Below are 27,428 nucleotides of genomic sequence, written 5' to 3' on the forward strand. Positions count from 1 at the left end.
TTAACGCATCATCGCTTAAACCTGAAAAAAAACATTGATATAACAATTAAACATGTTAAATCTTCCTTGCAGTAATATTTACATTAGGTAGTATCTTTCAAGAAATTCCATATGTTCAGTTACACATGTTACAATATTTTAGAAAAGTAAATACATAGCAAGAATTGGGCTTAATAAATATAAGAGCCAATATCATTTTCTTTTCAAATCATACATTGAAACGATGTAAATTTATATAAGATTCACACGGAAATCACTAATTACTACCGAGAAATGTGCATGAAACAGGAATTTCGTTTTGAAAAAATCGCTCAGATGACCGTAAATCACAATCGAGATGACCGTAACAGAATCAGCGATTCATAACAAGGATGACCGTAATTGGTTTAAAGATGACCGTAATTTGTAAATGATGACCGTAACTTTTAATAAAGGATGGTCGTCATTTCTAAGAAATATCCGTATTTATATAACTACCTTTTTGTATCCAATGAAGTTAATCGTGTTGGTAAAAACGTATTAATATGAGAGTATCATCCTATAAGTTGAAGAAACTAAGACGTGCTTCAAATGCATAGTTCACCATATGTATCTTTTTTTTACAGTAGAGGGTTGAATTTTTAAAATGAATTTGCAGCAAGACATGCGCATGAACAAGTGGGGAAACCATGCAACAAAAGCGCGATAAAATGACACCTTACAAGTATAATGAACAAAACTGCGGTGCACAGCCTCCAACTACAAGACAAAAGATTTTTTTTTATTTCTGGGATTCCTTTTTAATGACGTATTATAAATACACATTTTTAAAAATGCCAATGCATGTACACCCATTGATATATCGTCTTCCATTTTGTCGTGCAAATAAAATAACAGAATATATTTTGAAAATATCATACGACTAAACTAGTGATGGTGAGCTCCAGCAAAGTAGATCCTTAAAATAGTATTGTACGAATAGCGTATCACAAGGGGGAACGTTGTCAATTTGTATATATACAGAAATGTTATTCATACAGTCAGGATTCTACTTCGTCAAAATTATCTCCACATTATGCCAGGCAGTTCATTTTCACAATCGTAGGAATGACGCGCTGCCAATTTTGCTCCTGAAATCCGATAAATTGATCCACATATCACCATTACGATCCTTATATGTCAGTTGTATTTTAAAAGACAAATGTATCTACTAGCTAATGAGCATCAGTTAATGATCTTGTCTGCATTGATTCAACTTAAAACTATTGTCTAATCGGATGTCAGGTGGAATTTTCGAAAATTTTTAAACATTTAAAAAAAAATCTGATTAAATATTTCGTGGAAGGGCAGACTAAAAATTTTCAGTGGTTGAAGATTATAAACCCTAGTTAAAAAAGACTGTCGTCAAGTACTTTTAGAAAAAATATCTATTCGAACACACGTACTCTGTTTTTGTGATTCATTAGTCTCGATGCACCAGAGTTATCGTTCTTACAACCAACAATATGCATATGGAGCGTCTGGATGATCGAGACTAGTGATTTATTAGATAGGTATTTCACTTGACCCATATATTTCATCTTTTCGTACTGTCATTTTTTTACGTTATAAAGTCAACCTGTAGCTTTGATATATAAAAATTATAGAATCTGAATCGAGATGCTATAATAAATACTCTCGCTTTGTACGTTTTAAAGACAAAATATACACCTCAAACACGCCCTAACATAAAAAGGTGCACTCGATTTTCTTTTTTCGATACAATCGTTACCTATTTTTGGGAATTTTTTCTTGATTCACATAATGGAAGGGCAGACACGAAAATTTCTGAACTAATAGATGAATAGATTGATATATTCTCCGTCCGTGGTAAAAAAAATTCGGAGGTTATGCATTTTCTACATCCAACTTATAGTACCCATGTCGTCGACATGATATCTTATTGTGCTGCATTACTATGTAATTGATAAATTGAAAACTTATGCAAATGGTGTTTTTAAAATTAAACACTTCGTAATTGAGAAGAAAATTGTCGTTTTATTTGTTTCTAATAACTTTTAAAAATTTTGTTACTTAGTAAACATTACAGTAAACATTTATCGCCTTCTCTAACAAAGAGCTACGATTCTTTTGTTCTATTTCAACTGGATTTCTGCCTGCATATATCAAGACAAATCAAGATTTTAATCTGCTTCCTCTGGAACCATACACATGGGCTCGATTACCGAATATTCATATGTATTATTAATGTTTTTTATGCTCCATTTATGAACATTATGTTTTTTTTTTCTGGTCTGTGCGTGCGTTCGTACGTTCGTCTGTTCGTTTGTCCGTTTGTCCAGCTTCAGGTTAAATCAACTTGAAATTTAGTACACATTTTCCCTATGGTATGATCTTTTTTATTCTAATGCCAAATTACAGTTTTATCCCATTTTCACGGTCCACTAAACATAGAAAATGATAGTGTAGATGAGGCATCCGTGTACTAGGGACACATTCATGTTTCTTCAAATTTTCGTCGTATCGCTGTCAATTTGTATTAAAATTTTAACGTCCAATAAATGTTTCATTGTTTACGAGAAATATGCAATTTACTATCATTGTCATGAACCCAAAATACGGCCAATAGTTTAAAAAAAGAAATTTATGAAACATACATGTATTTATATCCGCTAACCGAGCCCCTATTGAGATCGACAAACTCAACAACAAGCTTTGAATACAAGTACGGATATTTCTTAGAATTGACGGTCGTCCTTTATAAATTAGAGTCAGCCTTTACAAATTATGGTCATCCTTCACAAGTTACGGTCATCTATTTACCAATCACGGTCATCCTTGTTATATGTTACGGTCATCTTGAAAATATTTTGATTATGATTTACGGTCATCTTAACAATTTTTTTAAATCGAATTTCCCATTTCATGCACATTTCTCGGTAGTAATTTGTGATTTCCGAGTGATTCTTTTATAAATTTACGTAGTTTCAATGTATGATTTGCAAAGAAAATGATATAGAAACACTTTAACAGACAATACAGAAACTGACCTAATTTTTATCCGACATCTTGCAATGGGATGACCGTGAATGCAGTTACGGTCATCAGCTTTACCCCAATGAGGTTGTGTCTACTCCAAGTGTAAAAGTGATTAAACGATGAATGGCGTAAATTAAATGATGAGCAAAGTATTGATTGACCTTTTGTCAAGTTGAAAGGGGAACAAGTTGTCATAGGGGCTAATCAAAATCATAGATTGAAGAAAAACAGGCAACATCATGTCTATTAAATGCTTAAATGATGTCGCTCACCTTGGTATATGTGCATATTCAACAAAGGACACTCTCCAACATTGTAGACGAGAATGGAATTCATGACAAAAAACTCTGTTTTGTTGATCATTTACATAACTAATCTGTTTTGTTTATCTCTATCTTCTAGGTTCTTAGTTTATTTATCAAAAAGAAAAAAGAGGGTAAACAAATTATCATTAAAGGGTAATCACTCCTATAAAGAGACCTTCACCTTGCATTGTAAGAAAATACAATGTGTATAATCTCCAAATGGTCAGGTAACAAATGGAATGTACTTCTTACAAAACAACCTGTCATGTTTATCAATAAAATGGATAAACAGGAAGGAAAAATGAGAAAAACGGTTGAGGGCTGTATTTCATTTAAAATGAGTGATATATTTTGAAAACGGAACTACTGAGCCACTCTTCAAATTCGTAAAATTCTTTTGAAAACATCATTGTTATCCATATGTCTTGTATTCAGCGATGAAAATGCAAGAAACACATGGAAGATGGGTAAAATTCTGCCAGACATTCTAAAACATTTTTTCTATCTACATGTATTTATTTGTAAAATATCATTGAAAGTACTTGGATTGTAACTCTATGTTTTAAGTGGCCATATGGATAATCTCACACTGGCCTAAAATAAGAAATATTTTTCTATTTTTATGCAATTTATTTTTAAGGTATTTGATGTTAATTTTCGCTGATTCCGAATATATATTTTCCAGTTTCAGTTGTAATAGAGTTTTAAAAATGTCCAACTATTGATAAAAAGTCAGTTTGCTAAATAAGGACAATTATTTCTAAGCACATTGGCAAATGTGCTGTAATAGCATACTGATTTTAACTGACCCAAAAACATGCAGCTTCATGATAACAATTAATAGACCTATGTTATTGTTTGTTGTGGTTTGTATATCCTGAATAGAAATATAAAGTATCGGAAAACCAGAAGTAGGTGTACTACAACCATCGAAGCTGTTGACAAAATATGAAGTCCTTCTGTTCAGTTGTATTAGAGAAATGTGTGACTAAGTTCTTTAAGTTCATTCAACATAGAGAAAAAATCAACATTGTTCAAAGTATCTGCAATTAGGAAATCTGATTACAAATGATGCAAAAGAGCTGACTGACATTGTTGAACTACCAAATATATGAAGTCATTCTGTATAGTATTGCCTGTGAAAAGTGTGACATACATATTTGTTGGACGCACAAAGTAAAGTCGGAATAGGCTCAAACCTTAGAGTAGGGATAAAATATTATATAAATATTGTTTTTTGGTTGTTTGAAATTTTTTCATAAATATCAGATACATTTAGAAATATGGGTGTTGTACATGTTGCAGATGTAGATGTTTAATCATCAGTTATGCAATTGTCCAAATATCTTCAATGAGGACTACTCCTTTAGTCAAATTTGTAAAAGGCCATGCTGATATAAACCATTAATCTTAAGTTATAATATGACACTTAATGCATGGGAGAGCGTACAAGTGCTTACAATGCAATCAGTCAAATAATTCAACGCCACTGATTTTTGAATCTCATACAATTCTCCTTTTATATAAATTCAATAAATACCTGGGAAGAAGCTAAAGCTTCCTTACAATGCATGTATTTTCCTTTTTTTTTAATTCCTCGCAAGCGGCATACATTCTTTAAAATGTGTATATAGCAAAACTGTTTATTTTTAAACTTCAGCATGACATTGATTATATATAAATTTTATAAAGAAAAGTGTCATATGCTGAACAGTCTATGTTATCCTATGTCATGAAAAAACATGTTAAGATATAAAAATTTCACATTCGGTCAAGTTTCGGGGTAAAATCATTCAAGGGGTACAATCAAAATCACGTGATGGATATACACACACCGGAAGTAACAGTCGAGCAGACCGCTTGAAAGGTAAGTAGTCGTATTTACTTGTTTATACCAATAAAATTTAATAAATAAGGTAGTGCACCGAATGTAGGATACTATCTAGTTTTGAAATACACAATTATCCTTGCTGGAAAGCGTTCAGTTAATGCTAACACTTCGACACAGTTCCAAAATTTCACCGTCGAAGTGTTTGCAATAACTGCACGCTTTCTAGCAAAAACAATTGTGTATTTTAAAACTACATACTATCCGACATTCGGTGTGCCAACTTATTAATCAAAATTTAATTGATATAAACAAGAAAATGCAACTTCTAACCTTTCAAGCGGCGAGTTCGACTGTAACTTCCGGTGTGTGTATATCCATCACGTGATTTTGATTGTACCCCTTGTCATTATACATGATCGATTGTCTAGATTTCGGCGATGACTTACGATTAGACAAGAGTGATCCAAAGTCAATTACAACTTGCCTATATGTGATATCTAATCACCTGATATAACTTATCAACGTATTTTGAAGGAGGAACATGACGGGTTTCACATATCGAGCAGAATCTGATTAGTAATCAGTGATTACTCTTTCCAGAGCACCTTTGATCACCACCAGTTTTTAGTGGGGTTCTTGTTGCTCTGTCTTTTGTTTTCTATGTTGTGTTGTGTGTGCTGTTTTTTTTGTATCTTTCTTTTAAGCCATGCCATTGTCAGTTTATTTTCGACTTATGAGTTTGAATGTCCCTTTGGTATCTTTCACCTCTCTTTTAAAAAATTGCAGTGCAATTTTTTCCTATAGTTTAATTTGCAAAAGGCATAATAATTGATCGTCACTGTTTTCGTAATGAAGACCATTACATGACCTTAATTTTGTTCACACTCCACTTTGTCAATTGTTAGACAATAGAAGAAAATCATCACATATATTTCACATGGTCTAGCTGTGACACAGATTTCGAACCAACAAAAACTTACCTGGACAATTATGCTCGCACTCTTCCTTGTTCTGTAAACATAGAAGAATATATTCTAATAATTACTTGAATAAAACATATAAGGTATAAGTCAAGAACATATACACACGATTAAGGGAGCATTATAAACCGCATTTAACAGACAATATAAAAAAGAAGATGTGGTATGATTGCCAATTTTACACTTTTAAACAGAAAAAAACTAAAATTGTGTAACAAGAAACCAATAAACAGGGATGAACTAAATGTGATCCTGAATAACATACACCATAAAATAGTCTGGCTCCTATCATGTTGTTCATGGCTCGAATAGTCTGGTAAAATGTCAAATTCAGGGGCATTACAGATAGGACAGAAGAATAGCTATACTATTACAAGATCAACAAAAGTGTCCCAAGAAGCAGATATTATTTAGGTTTCACCTAAAACTAGATAAATTAAATTTTCAAGGCAATAATTTCAACTTCGGGAGCAGCAACCACTTATGGAGGAAATTATAATACATATAGTACATGTAATACAAGTTCTTTAATATTTATCGACAAGGAATGTGAATGAATGTGTGTTTATCCCTTCCATCTGACATTTATAATCATGTAATCATTAAACATGCATAAGAGAAGATCCAATTTTGACATATTTGCAACATTTTTTTTCTGCTTGCCAATTTAGGTTAGTGAAACATTTTCGTAATTGAATTGCTCACAAAAATTAGTTGGTTTACAGAAGTCAGTCAGAAAAGAAAATAGTTCCCTAAATCCATGGCTGGCAACGAAAACATTGTTTAACAGGTGTTTAAAAATAGTCATATATGTGACCAGCTATGAGATTTTCAGGCTAATGGAGGCATCAGGTTTGAGTATTTCGCATTTTTATGAAATTTACATAGATTCTTCAAATTATGGTCATATTTGTTATTCCGTACTTGACCCTTATCTTTGCCGTTGAAAATAGTCTGAACTATTACTCGACCAGTCTGAAACAGTCTTAACCCATTCTCGACCTGTACTTGACCTATTTTTCCAGTCTAAATTATACTTAACCAAAGGTCTGAACAACACTCGACCAGTCTGAACAATACTAGACCAAAACACCTCTACTTGTTTAACTGTTAAAATAAATTTCTTTTTAACTGACATATATCACAACAGCCAACTAAATTTATAAATTGTTTAACCTTATATTAGAAATATATCTATGATTATATTTAGAATAAAAAAATTATATACATTTTATTATATATAATTTATAACAAAAAGGGATAAAATTAAAGAAATACATAAAATTGTTTTTCTGATTAGTGGTGAAATATAAAGTATAACCTCTGCTTGGGGGCAAACTCATAAACAAGACCACACCTGGTCAGATGTATTAAATTCTAAATAACATTGATTCTAAATTGCAACATTTTGTTTTACTTAAATAACAAGGCCTTTCGAATATACATGTATGTACTAGATATTAAGTAATACACGAATTTAAGAAAATAGGGCTTTATTTTTACCTATTAAACACACATGTACTGATGTAATTAGACCATATTAAAGTGCTTTATGTATGACATGTCTTTTAATTTGACAAAAAATAATTAAATTAATCGAAATTAATTTTTACAGTTATTTGGGAACACATTTCCTTTTTTAAAAAGGTTATCAAGGATTGCTATGGAAATTCCATTATCATGATTATATTAAATTCTTGGTTTAATAAAACAAAACATTTAATGACTCATTTTTAAAATTTATTAAGTTGTTTTATATACTATTTTATATATATCTTAATAAAAACATTCACTGCATTATTAACTAAACTCAACTGACACCATAAATCTATACTAGGCTTAAGTTAATGGTGAAAATAGTCCTGTTACCATAAAATACTTCCGATATATTCATAAAATTGTGAATATTATTGCAAATATAAGTCAAAAATTCATTTTTTAGATTACTCGATCCGCTTGTTTTATTTATATTTTAAATGTTGATATATATTATTATGTAAATGTTGATTGATAATGTGTTGAAGTTATATTATAATTGATTATTGTGAAATTTTACTTTCAATACTATATTGAATACATTTTAAATTTCAACTTGTTGTTCAAATTTCATTTTTATTAAAAGTATTTCCTATATTGATAAAATTCAGTTGATAGATGCAAAGAATAGGTCTAGGTTGGTTAAGACTTGGTCGAGTATGGTTCAGACTAGGTCGAGTACGGTTCAGACTAGGTCGACTAAGGTTCAGACTAGGTCGAGTACGGTTCAGACTAGGTCGAGCATGGTTTAGACTCGTATAAAATGGTTAAGTACTGGTCAAGCACAAATGCAGACTGTTAAGTATGGTTCAGACTACAGTCGAGTATTATCAAGTAAATTTCAGGCCAATTCAGACTGGTCGAGTAAAAATCAGTACAGTCGAGTACAGATATAGGCCATTTCAGACTTTTAATGGTTTGTAGTGTATATAATAAACCAGCAAGCAGCTGTGTATTATTTAAGGTAAATAGGGTGTCTTCCTCCATCTTGAATTTGAAAATACCAGAAAAAAAAATCTAATTTTTAATAGAATGTGCAAATTTTCAGAGTAGTAGGTAATTCATGTGTAATAACTTACACTTCGATATAGAAAACGACATGTTTTATCATATTTATGGTTATATTTTACAAAAAACAGAAAACTTTCGTTTGATCATTTTTTTCCAACTTTGCGAAATAAGGGGAGGCAACTCAAATGCAAGAGCAGATAATTCAGATTAAGGTTTTTTTACAATAGAATGTGTTAGGAATTTATATATTTTGTAATGTATCAAGAAAACAGGTCCGGTGACACCATTGTTTCTTTTTCTTAACTTAAAGCATCCAAATTGTACACAAGAAACTAAAATTAAAAGTAATACAAGACTAACAAAGGCCAGAGGATCCTGACTTGGGACAGGCGCAAAAATATGGCGGGGTTAAACATGTTTATGAGATGTCAACCCTCCCCCTATACCTCTAGCCAATACAGAAAAGTAAACGCATAACAATACGCACATTAAAATTCAGTTCAAGAGAAGTCTGAGTCTGATGTCAGAAGATGTAACCAAAGAAAATAAACAAAATGACAATAATACATAAATAACATCAGACTACTAGCAGTTAACTGACATGCCAGCTCCAGACTTCAATTAAATTGACTGAAAGATTATGTCTTCATCATATGAATATTAGGCACAATCCTTTCCGTGAGGGGTTTAGTATCATACCATCATAACATATATGAGAAGAACATAACCCGTGTCATGCCAACAACTGGGTTTTAAATAAATGTGGTTAGTTCCAATGCAAAGACCCTATAAGTGAATCAATATTAACGCCAAAATATGCAATCGTAAATAACCTGAAAACAGTATCGTAACTATTACCCTTCTTAATAGTTTAAACAATATTTATTAAGATAAATCAACATTAAACGATATTATACAAATGAAATAATATTAAGGATTCAGAAACAAGCAATTTGCTTTTACAAATCTGTCTCCTTGAGTCTATTTAAAGGTTTTTGTTAGCTTCTGAGGTACATAAAGACATTTTTGTGCTTTATAAAGAATATTTCCATAAAATATTGGATGTGAAATACCCAAAAGTATAGGAAGTCTTCATGTTGAGCTATACTTACGAATGATGTCCTTATACCGATGATAACATTTAGAAAATGTTTTGACTAGTTTGTCATTACGAAAACTTTGGTGTAATAATTTTTCAATAATACATAAATTTCTCTCGTTAAAATATAAAACATTGCTACATACATGAGTGAATCGTACAAGTTGAGATAGTGGACTGGTCGTGAATTAACAACAGCTGGATCAGGGGAACTTTTAAAACAGTCAGAAAGTTCAATTATGAAAATTTTAAACACATTTGGACTCAAATCGTCTCCCTGTCTTACTCCAACTTTAGTTCAAAAGAGATTTGTTACCATATTCTTTATCCCTGGGAGTATGACAGTATCAAAAGCCTTCTGGAAATCAACAAAGCAGGCAAACACTCTACCTTCTTTTGTATTACAATACCTATCAATACTAGTTTTTAGAATGAACATATGGTCAGAATGTCGTGTTATTTTTTGGTAAACCCAATTTGGCTATTTATCTAAGACTTTACAAAGACGTGTATAAAGTATCTTATTAAAAATCTTCCCCAATGAACATGATAAATCAGTTATTGTAATTCCTCGATAGTTATTAAGATCGGATGCATCGTTCCCAATATGAATTGGGAATAATAAGTGAAACTGCGAGCTTCTGCTCACTGATGATACCCCCGCCGCAAGTGGATAATATTAATAGTGGAAAAATATGCAAGTGTTCGGTAAACAGAAAGTTGTCTAGTGTTGAATCTGAAAACGCATCACATGGTATAGCTGACTTATATAAATCCTGAAACCAAATTTCAGAAATCCTTGTATTGTAGTTCCTGAGAAAAATGTGACGAAAATTTTCAACTTGGCTATCATGTGTAAAATCGTACAAGTGTTCGGTAAACAGGAAGTTGTCAAGTGATCAATCTGAAAACGCATCACACGGTATAGCTGACTTAGATAAACCCTGAAACCAAATTTCAGAAATCCTTGTATTGTAGTTCCTGAGAAAAATGCGACGAAAAATATTCATGGGACGGACGGACTGACTGACGGACTGACGGACTGACGGACTAACGGAAGGACAGACAGAGGTAAAACAGTATACCCCCCCCCCCCAATTTTTTAAAGCGGGGGTATAAAAACCTGTGGTCCAGGGTTCATGGTATTTTCCATAAGAACGACAAAGATTTATAGCGGATAGCATGGTACCAATAGGCGTATATAGAATTTTCTAAAACCACAGGTAATAATTATCCCTGAATTTTGACATTGCACCTTTTAATCAGCTTGACTACAGAATGACAATACGACTTCTCAAAATCCAGGCTAAGAATAAGGCGTATGTTCTTTAATTCGAGTACGGACTTGCGAATTCACGGGTATGGGCTAGTCTCGATAAAGACCCTTGATTCCCTACTTATGCTCTTTCAACTTAAAGTATAAACTTTAAATTGTAGATTTTTCTTTTAAATTTCACCTAGTAGATACATAATTGTTTTTAAAAAGTTTATCTTTTTATAGATGGATAATATATAAAAAAAGAATGTGTCCAAAGTACACGGATGCCCCACTCGCACTATCCTTTTTTTCCATGGACCGTGAAATTGGAAAATAATCTAATTTGGCATACTATAGAGAACATATGTACTAAGTTTCAAGTTGATTGGAATTCAGCTTCATCAAAAACTACCTTGACCAAAAACTTTAACCTGAAACTCCCACTTTCATTTTCTATGTTCAGTGGACTGTGAAAATGGGGTCAAAAGTCTAATTTGGCTTTAAAATTAGAAAGATCATATCATAGGCAACAAGTGTTCTACGTTTCAAGTTGATTGGACTTCAGCTTCATCAAAAACAACCTGACCAAAAACTTTAACCTGAACGGACGCACAGACGAACAGACGGACGAACGAACGTACGGAGCCACAGACCAGAAAACATAACGCCCCTCTACTATCGTAGGTAGAGCATACAAATCAGGATACTGTTGTTTCATGTGTTGTCAAATTTTTTAAAAACGCATTTCCTTAATTCGTAAATAAGAATGATCATAACCATAGCTGTGTTTCTTGTTTTGAAATGAATTCTGCACATTTGAGAAATTTATATTGTTGTTGAATTTAAATATATATTTAAATATTTGCCTATTGGTTAATTTAATACATTATATTTCAAGTCACAGTGACTGGTCATTTGATTTTGCATATTTTTTTTCGATTCGTTCCAATTTTCTTTCCTTTCGCACTTTACAGGTACCCCTCTCTTCAACCCTTTTTTTTTATCATTTGGTGAAATCAACTTCACAAATACATCATATAATATATTCATATAATAAAAGACTCTTTTAAAACTCTTGACTTGCCTTGCACGAGGATAATTCTGTCGCTAGGATAGGACCAGAAATCCCGCAGAAATAGTACCGGCAAATGCGTAGTAATCATTAAGTTTATGTGGGACCAGGGGTAACCGAATGTTATTACTGCATGTATGTTTATAGGGAGGACCAGGGGTAACCCAATGGTATTACTATATGTAAGTTTATATGGGGGACCAGGGGTTACCCAATGTTATTGCTGTATGTAAGTTTATATGGGGGACCAGGGGTAACTGAATGTTATTACTGTATGTAAGTGTATATGGGGACCAGGGGTAACCGAATGTTATTACTGTATGTATGTTTATATTGTGGACCAGGGGTAACCCAATGGTATAACTGTATGTAAGTTTAAATGGGGAAACAGGGGTTACCCAATGTTATTGCTGTATGTAAGTTTATATGGGGGACCAGGGGTAACTGAATGTTATTACTGTATGTAAGTTTATATGGGGACCAGGGGTAACCGAATGTTATTACTGTATGTATGTTTATATTGTGGACCAGGGGTAACCCAATGGTATTACTGTATGTAAGTTTATATGGGGGACCAGGGGTTACCCAATGTTATTGCTGTATGTAAGTTTATATGGGGGACCAGGGGTAACTGAATGTTATAACTGTATGTAAGTTTATATGGGGACCAGGGGTAACCGAATGTTATTACTGTATGTATGTTTATATTGTGGACCAGGGGTAACCCAATGGTATTACTGTATGTAAGTTTATATGGGGGACCAGGGGTTACCCAATGTTATTGTTGTATGTAAGTTTATATGGAGGACCAGGGGTAACCGAATGTTATTACTGTATGTAAGTTTATATTAGAGACAAGAAGTAACCGAATGTTGTTACTGTAAGTAAGTATCTATTGAGGATCAAGGTTAACTGAATGTTAATACTGTATGGAAGCTTATATGTAAGTATCTATTTAGGACCAGGCGTAACCAAATAATATGTCTTTATGACTTATAGCGGGAGGTTTGGCATGCCTTAAAACCAGGTTCAACCCACCATTATTGCTTTGAATAATGTCCTGTACCAAGTCAGGAATATGGTAGCTGTAAATCTTATAGTATGATTCTGTGTATGTCGGCGTTCGCCTGTGTTGTAAATCTGTGTTTCTGTTTTTTTCTTGTGGTTGGTGTTTTTCCCTCGGTTTGGTTTGTTTAATGGATTTGTTCCCTCTATATCGATTCGTGACTTTTTGAAAAGCGGTATACTACTGTTACCTATATTAATATATGTTTCTTTAGGAGCCAAGGGGACCAGGGATACCCTAATTATTTCTATATGCATTTTCTATAGTGGACCAAGGGGCAACCCGATGTTTTGTCAATATGTAAGTTTTGAAAGGGACCAGGAAAAACCCAATGTGTTGTCTATATGAAAGTTTCTATTTAGAAACAGCGGTAACGCAATGTTATGCCAAAATATTAGTTTCTATACGGGACCTGGGGTAACCCAATGGTATTGCTGTATGTAAGTTTATATTGGGACCAGGGGTAACCGAATGATATTACTGTATGTATGTTTATATGGGGGACCAAGGGTAACCCAATGGTATAACTGTATGTAAGTTTATATGGGGGACCAGGGGTAATTGATTATTTATTACTGTATGTAAGTTTATATGGGGGACCAGGGGTAATCGAATGTTAATTACTGTATATAAGTTTATATAGGGGACCAGGAATAACCGAATGTTAACTGTATGTAAGTTTATATAGGGGACAAGGGGTAACCCAATGTTATTACTGTATGTTAGTATCTTTTGGGGACCAGGGGTAAACCAATATCACCGAAGAATGGGTTTCTTGAAAGCGGGCTCTCTGGTGGTGGTGACCCAAGTAAACCAGTACTTACTGTATGTAAGTTTATATGGGGGACCAGTGTTAATCGAATGTTAATACACAGTATGTAGTATATATTGGGGACCAGGTGCAACCGATTGTATTTAATGTATATAAGTTATATGGGGGACCAGGGGTAAAAAAATGTTATAACTGTATGTAAGTTTTATATGGGAGACCAGAGGTAACCAACTGTTATACTTAGTAACTGTATGTTAGTTTATGTGTGGGACCAGAAGTAACCAAATGTTATGTTTATGACTTATATATGTTTCTTTAGGGGCCCGGGGGACTAGGGGTGCCCTAATATTATTTCTATATGCATTTTCTATTCAGAATTGGGGTTAGCAAAACGGTTTTTCTATATGCATGTTCTAAAGTGGACCAATAGGTACCCAATGTTATGTCAATATGTATGTTTTGAAAGGGGACCAGGAAAAACCAAATGTTCGGTCTATATTAAAGTTTCTATTTGGGACCATGAGTAACGCAATGTTATGTCAAAATATTAGTTTCTATAGGGGACCAGGGGTAACACAAAGTGATGCCTATACGACTTATGTAAGTTTTGAGAGAGGACCAGTGGTAATCCAATGTTATGACTCTATGTAAGTTTATGTGGGGGACCCGAGTAATCGAATGTTTATAACTGTATGCCAGTTTATATGGGGGGCCAGGGATAACCGAACGTTATTACTGTATGTAAGTTTATATGGGGGACCTGGGGTAACCGAATGTTAATTCTGTATGTAAGTATATATATTGGGGACCAGGTGTAACCGAATGTAATTAATACATGTAAGTTTATATGGGGGACCAGGCGTAACCAAATGTTATTACTGTCAGTAATTTTATTTGGGGGACCAGGGGTAACCCAATATTATTACTGTATGTAAATATATTTTTGGGGCCAGGGGTAACCCAATGTAATTTCTGTATGTAAGTATCTTTTGGGGACCAGGGGTAACCGAATGGTATTACTGTATGTAAGTATCTTTTTGGGACCAGGGGTAAACGAATATTATTACTGCATGTAAGTTTATATGGTGGAACAAGGGTAACCGAATGTTATTAATGTATGTAAGTATCTATTGCGGACCAGGGATAACCGGATGTTGTTCCTGTATGAAAGCTTGTATGGGGGACCAGGGATAACCCAATTTTATTACTGTATGTACGTTTATATGGGGGACCAGGGGTAACCAACTGTTATAACTGTATGTAAGTTAATATTGGGGGGCAGGGTAAACTGAATGTTATTACGGCATGTAAGTTTATATGGGGGACCAGGGGTAACCGAATGTTATTACTGTGTATATGGGGACAAGGTGTATAACAAGAGTGGACACAGACCAGTATGGATCGTATTTAGCGAGATTTACATAAAAATATGAGTAAACTAACTAAGAATACCCCCATTCAATATTTAAGGACACTACATTCAAGCTTGATACAGATCCGAATTAGGATTATGAAATTCCATTATGATTACGGTCCAGAAGGTAACGCAATGTTATGCCTATATGTTAGTTTCTATAGGGAACCAGGGGTAACGCAATGTTATGCCTTTATGTTAGTTTCTATAGGGACCAGAGGTAACCCAATGTTGAGTCTATAGATACGACTTAATATGTAATTTTTGAAAGAGGACCAGGGAAACTAAATGTTATGTAATTCCATTATGATTACGGACCAGGGGTAACGCAATGTTATGCCTATATGTTAGTTTTTGTAGGGGACCAGGGGAAACCCAATGTTATGACTTTACGACTTATGTATGTTTTTAAGGGGACCAAGGTTAACCCCATGTGACATCTATATGATCTTTGTATGTTTCTATAGGGGACCGATTAAACCCCAATGTTATTTCTATATGCATGGTTTATAGTGGAAGAGGGATAGCCCAATGTTATTTTTTTCTATATGCATGTTCTATAGTGGACCAAGGAGTTACCCAATGTTATGTCTATACGACTTATGTATGTTTAAAGGGGACCAGGGGTAACCCAATGTTATTTCTTTATGTATGTTTTTTTGGGGACCAGAGGTTACTAAATGTTTTTTCTGTATGTTGCTCTAGGGGACCAGGGGTATTCCAATATTATTTCTGTATGCATGTTCTATAGAGGACCAGGGATAGCCCAACGTTATTTCTATATGCAGATTCTATAGAGGACAAGGGGTCAATAACCGAATGTTATGTCTTTATGTAAGTTTTGATAGGGGACCAAGCAGTAACCCATACAATGTCTATATGTAAATTATGTCTATATGTAAGTTTTAGGGTAACCCAATGTTATGTCTATATGTAAGTTAATATAGGGACCAAGGGTAACCCAATGTTATATTTGTATGTAAGTTTCTATGGGTGACCAAGGGTAACCTAATGTCATGTGATTGACTGTATGTGTGTTTTAATATATAGCAGCCCCAGATAGGAGCAGGGGTAATTTCATTTAACTATAAACAGGTCTTTAATTGTTTTTCTTCATCTCAGTCACATTAAGACCTTCAACATGGAGCAAAAGCACACTATCTACTGGGATCTTGGATAACCAAACTGTTATTTTATAAAGCAATTTTCTATTTATATACTGTGGTAAGCTTTAACTAACAAAATACCATATGTTTCATGTAAATGACACTGTTGACATATACATTTAATATGTTCCGTGCTTTCATGTAGTGCATTCCATGATATTCAAGGGATTGTCACATTTCCTGACCCCTACTTTCACTTCTTGAACTATTTTTTTTTCGCGTAGGTAAACGGTATTAATATGCTATATACATGTATCAGTGGGATTTCTGGTCCTATCCTCGGTAGATTTCTGGTCCTATCCTAGCGACAGAATTATCCTCGTGCACTTGCCTTATTCGGTCCTATTTAATAAAGAGTTACGACCATCCTGAACATTTTTGTTGTTTTAGTTACGACCATCATGCTCGAATTATTGAATGACTATTTTACGAAAATTGGAATGTTTTTATGTATCAAATGTTTCTATATCAATACACTGACAATTAGCATGTATGAAAAAAGCGGTTTGACTCCAATAAATATTTTACTGCACGAAAATCGGAAAAGAAAAATTTATCCCTAGAGTTGTCTCCCATATTCGGATGGTCGTAACTTGAAGTTACAAATCCGCTTACCACTAGTGCTTAAAGTAAGATATGTAAGATATACATGAATTATGTTTACCTAATGAAATGATTATAATGTGTATATATTTGTCTGACAGGTTTTTAGTCCAAATAATTATGACGTCTTGAAAAAAGGGGTTGGAGGGGTCCTGATCCCGAAATCCCGGGCTTAAAAACATGAAATCCTGAGGTCATGAATTAAAAAAAAATTAAATCCCGACATCCCTAAATTTGAAAAAGGAATTCCCGAATCTAGACAGAAGCAATCCCGAAATCCCGAGCTTAAAACACCCAATCCCGACGTCCAAAAGGAGGTCCTTCCTCCCTCTTGAAAGGCTATTATTTTTTTTTCTTTGACGCCTTACAAGACGTCGTAATTATTTGGACTATCAGGTTTCATGATCAACTGTTTTAATATACATTTGCCAATCCTGTGAATCATCAAGCCATTAAAGTAACAAACCAGCCATTAAAGTAAAAGTGTTTAATTGATGGCTTGTAAAGAGTTAACTGACTATTAATGTACAAACACACCATTAAAGTACAAACCGGTCAATAAAGAAGAAATGATCCATCGATTGAAATAATAATGGCCATTACATTCTTTTATAGATGTACCATTACTTTTTCAAGCCAAATTTAATGGTTATTTTTTAATGCCCACTATCATTTGTATCTAGTCGTTTTAATTGCTATTAAAATACAGGAATGGCCATTAAAAATCCCATAGAAATAATGATGCTATTAATTACAGTTATTTTTAATGCACATTAAAATTTTGAAATCAGAATTCGTGCCCATTAACTATTATAGAATAGAAATTGATGGCCATTATATTTAGTTTCCATGGTAAAATTTAATGGCCATTAACTGGTAAATTCATGCCCATTAATATATATTAATGAAGAAATTAAGGGCTCATAATTAATGGCCGTTATTCCCAGTTTTATGGTTTTATTCAAGGGTTAATATTGATTTTTTAATGGCATGACGATCAATTTAATGGAAATTTACCCCATTAAATGTAACCGTAATTAATAGACCTAATTTAATGGGTAAATTTCATTGCTCCTTAATAGGTATTCTCACAGTAGTGAATGTTCATTTATTATCAGTGTATGTAAAGTGCGGATCCTAAAATATCATTTTTACTGTATAAGCCAGAAATTTTTGATGTAGAATGATAAATAAACAGACGACTTTTTTTTTTATTTTTGAAGAAAATGAAGAAAATTAGTTAAAAAGTATGTTAAGAAACAGATAATACTAATAAAACAAAGTAATAGATGCGAACGGGGTTTTTTCGCGCCTAAATCCAAATAGCTGTGAAATATATACCAAAATAGGTGAATATTTAGGACATTTCACGAACAGATCGTGCATGTGTTTTATAACTAACAGGTAAGATGTTGTTGCAGAAAAAATATTCATTTCAACACAATTATTAAAGTTGTATAACGTAGAATAGGTTTTGTCATTCAGTTTCTTCATATTAAACTGAATTCCACTATGATGCTTTCTTTATGCGAGTCATGTTTACTGTCGAATAATGATACTATTCTTTCATTTTCACTGTAGAGCGATTCATTAGTATTGTATATGCGGTGCATTTTCACTGTATGATATATTTATTTTTTTTATCTATTACGGCGTATTTTTTTAAGCATGTAAAGCAAGACTTTAGTTAGCGTCCTTGCTTTGTTTTGTTTTGTACAATCATTATGATAACACCCAATTTAATTCAAATATAATAATTATATAAACACAGGTTAAACTATGCCGAAACATATTGTTTAAAGATGTCAATCTTATTTACAAAGTTTGTATAAACAATTATACAAACTAAGCAATCAAGTCAGCCAAAGTTTTGCTTTACATGCATTAGGAAATTAGCTGTAAAGCCTTAATTTAGCCGACTTGCTCAAACAATAGATAAAGTAAGAGACGGATTTGATAAAATTTAACTTACGGAGGAAAGTTTGGTTTTAAAACACTCTAGTAAATAAATTCAATAGAAATAACATTTATTTCAAATGTATTCCATTAAAATTTCTTATGAATCGTATAGGGATCTTTATTCTTGTTTTTGTTTATCCATTTCCATATCCTTGTTTTTTTTTTATCCATTTCCATGACACTTCACCACTAATTACGTACATCTTGATCAAGATTGAATCGTTGGTTTTCCCGTTTAAAAGGTTTTACACTGGGGCCATTTATAACTTCATGTTACTTCATTGTGACTCGTTTTGAGAGTTGTCTCATTGTCACATATGACATCTTATCTATCTGTGTCTCAACCCGAAACGAGACGGTATAAAAAGGGATAAAAAACACACTTTTTTAATATATTTATAATGGGCTTAATATGAGTCAGAAAAGAGTAGAATAGTGGGTCGCGTTGGGATATAAGCGTATGACACGTGATAGTCAAATGATTGTGTCGTGAAAAACGAGAAATAAAGTATAGCGGGACACGGAAAATTAAAAAAAAAAAAAATGAGAACTGCATAGTATAATCGGGATACGGGAATCTGATAAAGCGGTAAGCGGGATCAGGGATCAGACCCCCCCCCAATGAGACCCCAGAATAAGATATTTTTTTTTTATCTTCATCCTATTGTTACAGTCATGCCTTCAATAACAAATATATCCCATGCATGCATTTTTATAGACAAAAGACCTTATGGATATTTGTGATTCTTTGACATGCTGAATCTAACCTTGTTTCCAGTTTGGGGATTTTTACCAAGTTACCGAAATAGCCCACATAGAGGTCCAAAGGGTCTAAGATCAAACATGAATTGTAGCATGCATGCTGTGTACAATTACCCAAATGTGCATTGTTTGACCTCTGTGGTAGTATCCACTCGCGGATCTAGAAATTTTTATAAGTAGGGGTCCAATGACTACCTAAGAAGGGGCCCGCTCCAGTGATTCCATATAAAAGTAACCAAATGTTTTCCCAAAAAGGGGGCAACCCCCTGTCCCCCTAAATCCTCCTCTGGTATCGAGCTGTTCATTACGGATATATATTTTTTTTGTATCAAGGGTGCTCTACTTCACGTACCAATGCAACAAAAAAGTTCGCCCACACCTTACATTTCATGTTTTAAAGACTGTGGATAATTTATGTCACATGCCGTTTCACCTTATACAGTTAAAATCATGCTAGCAATATTTGTTCTACCAAAACTGTCTTTTTCAGAATATGGAAATTGAAGCAGTTGAGGGTACAACTGGGGAAAGTTAATCTTTTATAAGCTTTTCTGTCACCATTGCGTTTCAAGATGCATATTTCTCTGTTCGCAAGTGTATTTATTGCGTGGAAGATAACGTCCTCAAATGTACTCGTCCCTATTTTACACAGACTGCACTTAAACTCCGCAATATCAATCTTTGACTTAAAAAAAATACAGAAATATCTTTTAATTTTTTTTTTTAATCAAGGAAAAACGTAATTTGAAGAATACAATATGACATTTTGTTACAAGTTTGAAAAGCTATATATTTGATAAAGAATGAATGAGGAGTTTGTATTTCAATTTGAAAATACATTATCATAAATTCTAAAGCCATCAACTAAGTTTTTTCATTTGTTTCTAGTGCATTTATCACATAATTCTACAATAAAAATTCCTCGCATCTTCGAAAATTCCACATCAGAAATGACTGCACTAACAGTGATAATTCATCGCATCTATAGTTAAAATGGATCGCTTTAAAAAATCGATGTGCTATATTATGTTGCATTTATAACACTTATTTGAACTTTAATGCTATGTTTGTACATAATAAAGACATATCACAATGAAAATATGTAAAAACTTTCCTTCAAATCAATTAATTTGGTATTTTCAAAACGTAAACAAATACAGTTTTCCCATGATCCTTTATTCTACAATAGACATACCCGCATATGACAGTGAAAATGAACTAGCTGGATTCGCACTTTATATACACTGATTATCTTATCGGTGAAATCATTTTGTACATGTATCCTGACAAAGTGATTACATCAAATATCTGTTAATGCAGAGTAAGATGAAAAATCAAACATCATGACCAATAATATCAGAGCAAGTAGGGGAATGGTCTGTAAGAAAACGGCCAATATGCCGCTACAATGTGAAACAAAGAGATTTATTCCAAAACTTAGTGTACATGCTGCAATCTGATTTGAGAAATTAAATTTTTTTCGGTACTTCATTTTTGTAGATAATATCCAGCAATGGTGATATAATTTGTACCATTTTGTATAAATAGTAGATATTTTTGCTTAAATATTTATAAATAATCCGTCTATACAGAGACATATTTCACCTGTACAATGTATGTTAATTTGATATCAAAATGCAGATATTCAAGTTAAAAACCCGTATTTCAAAATCTAATTTATGCAAAGTATTCAGAGTCAATGAACCATGAGTGTGTACAATAATTTCCATGAAAATAAGATATGCAAATGCTCATAAATCTGCATACCAAATATAACTGACTTATCATAATAGTAACATGTAAAATATGCAAAAAGTCAATAGCCCATTATGATAGACATGGTCTAATAATCCTTTTTGAAATTAGATATGCCAATTTTTATGAAACTGCGTACCAAATATCATTGATTTGCCATAAGTGATTCCCTCAAACTGACATAATCACAACTGACTAAGTCAGCATATAATCAGAACTTGATTTTAACTTCATATAAAAATTGATTTTTATTAATAGGAATAAAGTAAAGTTCAGTTTACACATTTAGGATACCAACACAAAATCATGTGAAGCTCAATGTGAACCCGATCTTAAATACCAAACTGATAGTGTACAATTTTCTTATGATCTTGTATGTAATAGTAAGCAGTTAGCTACCATAAATTTTATACATCTGGCCTATAATGTTTACAATGCATTTGATTGCTATTTGTCCAATTGAAATGTGTACCACATCTTCTTATCTTCATGTTGGTAATACAAGATATTGATCATGTTTATAATCATAAAATGCTCATAAAAATATAAATTAACATTATTGTTACTTACTTTGGTATACAGTTATTATATTTTTTTGTAATAGTAGCAGTTAACTACCATATATTTTATACATCTGGCCTATAATGTCTGCAATGCATCTGCTTGATATTTGTCCAATTGAAATGTATGGAAAGCCGGAACTGTCTTATAGTGTAAATATTTAATGTGTTCTGTCGCTTTGTCTTTACGTCCTGTCGTTTCTTCTTTATGTTATGTGTAAATGTCTGTATTTCATGACACAGCATCTCTGTGTTATGTCAAATTAGTTATTTGTTTGGTCAAACAGTAGTATGATTTGTCATTGCTAAAGTTTGTTATGTACAACAGGCCTTACATCATGCTTTTACTTCTATATATTCTGTGAATACTTCGAACTTTATGATCAACCACCTTTACATTCTCTCCTATTTCATCTATGTTCCGTCTATTAAAAATTGGGTCCTGTCTCAAATGTGATTGTTATGCCGAATGTTTTAAAGGTTTTGTTTTAATACACCTTTGTTCTATGTAAACCTCATGTTATTATAGTCTTTTGGCGTTATGTTGTGTTAATACATATGTATCTCCAGTGAAAAACACAACCATCATGGTGTAGTTCCTATGCGTTTTGCCAAACAATTGATACTCTCTGTGAGCATTCATTGCGTCATGTGCAAATGCCTTTTACATTATGTGCAAACAACTTATACGTTTTGTGCAAACCTCGTTTACCTTTTTGGCAAACATCGTTCCTATATGTGCAAACATCGTTTACTTTATATGGAACATAGTTTACCGTATGTGCAAACACCTATTACGTTATGTGCAAATACCTATTAAGTTATGTATAACAACTACATCATTATGTGCAAATACCGCTTACATTATGTGCAAACACCGATAACGCTTTGTGCAAATGACTATTATATTATGTCCAAACATCTATTACGTTAGGTGCAAACTCCTATTACGTTATGTCCAAACATCTATTACATTATGTGCAAACACCTATTACGTTCTGGTAAACGCTTTTTTGACACAGATTAAAACAAAACGCATCAGTGATATACACTTTGAAACTTGAGAAAATTATAAGGTTTAGCTGTATTCTTTTTCAAGGTAATATCCATTAGATACTGAATGTGAACTGAAGGTAATATATGTGCATCGGGTCGTTTATTTAGTATTGGAAATGTAGTATTTTTATATATTGATTGATATAAAAATGTTATATAAATATTAAGTTTTTTGTTCTACTTAAAGGGTGTGTTATACATCCATTCTTTTTATATTTTGTTCACTTTACTTGTTGAAAATTAAAATATTTACAAATATATAGAGACGATTCTCGAGGTGTGTCTCTCTGAAGGTGTGCCTAGATTGACAAAAGTCATAAAATACATTTCATGCATTTTTGAAAACATTGTACAGGAACATTTTTTAGCAAACAAATCGTTCATATTGCAGACAAGTTAGCAATGCAAATAAAGACGTATTGATGATTGATATTTCAATTTTAGTGTGTAATATATGCATAATAAAACGACCATGAATTAATAACATTTGATCTGAAATGTAATACACATAGTTAATTTTCATTGGTTGCTTTTAAAATATCATCAGAAGAGAACAGTCTGTAATTATTTATCTCATTTAAGCCAATAGTTGTTGCTGAATATCAGCCACATCATGAAGCAAACAAACAGAATTTATATGTGACGGCAAGTAATTATTTCAAGATGGCGTTTATATCGACTGAAACTAAAACTGTGCCCTTTTATTCGAAGCAAAAAGAAAGCTACATGTAAAAAAAAAAATGCAATCTCATTTCTTTACGAAAAATGTGAACGGAAAATAAGTTGATATAAAAGCAAGAAGACGTGGTATTATTGTCAATGAGACAACTCATCACAAGAGACCAAAATGACGCAGAAATTAATAACTTTAGGTCACGTTACGGCCTTCAACAATGAGCAAAGTTCATAATGCATCGTCAACAATAAAAGGCACCGAAAAGATTATGTAAAACAATTCAAACGAGAGCACTAACGGCCTTATTTATGTAATGTTCTCTTTCATCTGCACCAAGCGGGTCATTTCATAGGTCGCCATATCTTGCATACATAATCATAACATATGATTTTGGAAGGCGCCGAATTACATTTATGAATTATAGACTTTTGACAAGGTCAACACATTATATATGCGTCTATTCAGATTATTTTGACCGAGGACGGAGATAGTTTCCTGCCACCTCTTATCTTGTATTTGTTTTTTCAATTAGCAGGGAGTTTTGGCAAAACTGAGTCCAGAGACCCCTCTTAATCAAACTACTTACAGAACCCACAAACGCAACTCCATCATTTTCAAAAATTCTGGTTCCGCCACTGGTCATTGATCGAGAAAACAAAAAGAGAAAAAAAATTAGGTCCGTGTGTTTGTTTATCTAATGATATCTTAATGAATAACTTCTCTATTCATTTTACATCGGATGACCGTGAGGGCATTTATGTGTCTTACTTTCGCCTAAATTTCTATTACGTAACCTTCGTTTTGAGATTGTAACCGATCTGTAAACATGATAAAAATAAATACACGGATACTATCGAGTGCAAAATTACATTCCTCATCATTTGTTCTTAATTCATTTCAAATGGATACTCCTAAAAAAAAATCTTTTTGAACATAAATTAATGATATGAAAATGTCGTTAAACTCGTTAGAAACATAAATAAAGTAAAACATCTTTAATGTTTATACACACGTACAGAACAAGTGTGTTACCCCATGCGGAAGAATTTCTCAAGAAGGTTTGCAATTTCCTATGAAGAGTTATCTGTCTTTGCTCCCCGGGCTCTCTCTGAGTGGGACATTGAATGTTTTTCTGGAAAATATTAATGCCCACTCAAATTCAATCTATCAGAAAAATCGAATTATTACAGAAGAGTGTCCACCATGCACTTATACAGCACTATAATTGATATAGTGCAATAGAATGATATACAAATGGATAAAATTATAAATACCTGTAACTGTACTTTACAAATATCAAAATAATGTAGAAAAAAAACAAAGTTTACTGATTTGTATCACTTCTACGATGAGGTTGAATTTATCATCCACGCACAGAAAAAATATATATCTGTACTTTAACGTCACTTTCATTCTCATATGAGGCTGACTTCATGCAGAAACTTCTTAGGAAGAAAGATAAGAAGTTAGCAATATCCTTTAACTCTACTTTCCGCTATAAAGATGATGTTCTTTCACTAAACAATTCAAAATTTGGTGACTATGTGGAACGCATCTATCCAATCGAACTAGAGATAAAGGATACTACAGATACAGTTAAGTCGGCTTCATATCTTGACTTACATCTAGAAATTGACAATGAGGGTCGGTTGAAAACAAAACTTCACGACAAAAGAGATGATTTCAGCTTTCCAATTGTGAACTTTCCATTTCTAAGTAGCAACATTCCAGCAGCACCTGCATACGGGGTATATATATCCCAATTGATACGATATTCCCGTGCTTGCATTTCCTATCATGATTTTCTTGATAGAGGTTTGCTGCTCACAAGGAAGCTATTATACCAAGAGTTCCAAATGGTGAAGTTGAAATCATCCCTTCGTAAATTTTACGGACGCCATCACGAGTTGGTTGACCGTTATGGAATAACCGTTTCACAAATGATATCGGATTTGTTCCTTACGTTGTAACTACAATCCCCTTCCCTTTCATGAATATGACCTACCGAATTAGACTATACTGGATTTGTAATCACATAAGCAACACGACGGGTGCCACATGTGGAGCAGGATCTGCTTACCCTTCCGGAGCACCTGAGATCACCCCTTGTTTTTGGTGGGGTTCGTGTTGTTTATTCTTTTTCTATGTTGTGTCATGTGTACTATTGTTTTTCTGTTTGTCTTTTTCATTTTTAGCCATGGCGTTGTCAGTTTGTTTTAGATTTATGTGTTTGACTGTCCCTTTGGTATATTTCGTCCCTCTTTCAGGTAAAGAGATGTGATTTGGTTTCTGAGACAAGTGCTTGTGACCGTCCACAAGAACTTGCGGTCATCCGATGTTCAGTACTTCAGTACTTTGATTAATATCTTTAACATAAAGATGTTCTCAAAAATTAATAAAACATAACAAGGGTTTTATATTTTTTTTAAATATTTTATTATCCTTATTTTATTTTGATTCATTTTGAGAAATCAAATCGTATCAATGACATACTGTACATTTACAGATTTTTGAAAACTGGGAGTTAGCTGGGAATTGTTTTCAGGGTGCTTTAAACGGTAGAACAAGAGGGTTCCGAAATTCCAACAATACAAAACATGACAAGTGAACTTTCTTTATTTATAATCAGAAGCAGCAAAATTGCAGAAGAATTTAAGCCTTCCCTTTCGTCATGTTCGTGTTAAAGTCTGTCACAGTTTTCTTTTCGTTATATAGGTGATTTTGTTTTTAAAGAATTTTGACTAAATATGTTACGTCGATATCAAGGCGAACAAGATTGCATCAATTCAAGATTGTTTATGCACTTTGAGGATAACTTGGATTGAATCATATGAACTTCATGCCTCGCTAGCTATTAATAAAAAAAACCGTCTCGCTTTAACAGTAGCCGAGAAAGGGGGACCGATATATCTAAAAATGGCAATATTTAACGGAAACTGTCAAATCATATTTTAGAATGATAACAGTTAGATCCAAAATAATATATCAGTATGAAATTTTATATTTTTTAAAATAAGATTTCTCAAAATAATGATGTGCAGCAAATCCCTTTTATGAACATCTGGCTTAATTGTGTATTTAGCTATATTTATCGAACTATTCGCGTTCATAACTAAACGCATCGAAGTTTACCGTTTATACCGTATATCCCGCAATAATATTCATTGAATTTATGACTCTCCGTTCGGAAAATAGGTTGATGTTTCTAATTTATACGACGATATTCGTTGAAATATTGAACAAAAAGATAAATCCATATCAACAACTGTGGAATAATGTATTGATTATAAATGTGCTTTGTCGGTAAACGTGAAATTCAGTTGTACGAGCTATAGAAACAGGACAAAAAGCGAGGCTTTCCGAATTTTCTCCTGTTTCGCGGCGAGAACTAATCATTTTATATTTCTGACAATGTATTTATATTGTTTACAATTTACATGTACAAACAAAGTAAAAAAAATGTTGTTTACCCGTTATTTGTATACAATAACTTGCTAATTGCAGAATAAAAGCGAATTACTTAACTGAA

General features: G+C 33.0%; 1 long non-coding RNA gene across 1 annotated transcript in view; it reads right to left on the minus strand.

Annotated features, from left to right (window-relative positions):
- Positions 1 to 6,134: 6,134 nt before the first annotated feature.
- The window catches only part of LOC143055501 (uncharacterized), a 44,814-nt gene continuing 23,520 nt past the window's right edge, over positions 6,135 to 27,428 (minus strand). The window contains exon 4 of the long non-coding RNA XR_012972055.1: positions 6,135 to 6,165. This is a non-coding gene — a long non-coding RNA (uncharacterized LOC143055501). The remainder of the gene's footprint in view (positions 6,166 to 27,428) is intronic.

This window comes from Mytilus galloprovincialis, chromosome 12, assembly GCF_965363235.1.
Source record: "Mytilus galloprovincialis chromosome 12, xbMytGall1.hap1.1, whole genome shotgun sequence".
Lineage (NCBI taxonomy): Eukaryota > Metazoa > Mollusca > Bivalvia > Mytilida > Mytilidae > Mytilus > Mytilus galloprovincialis.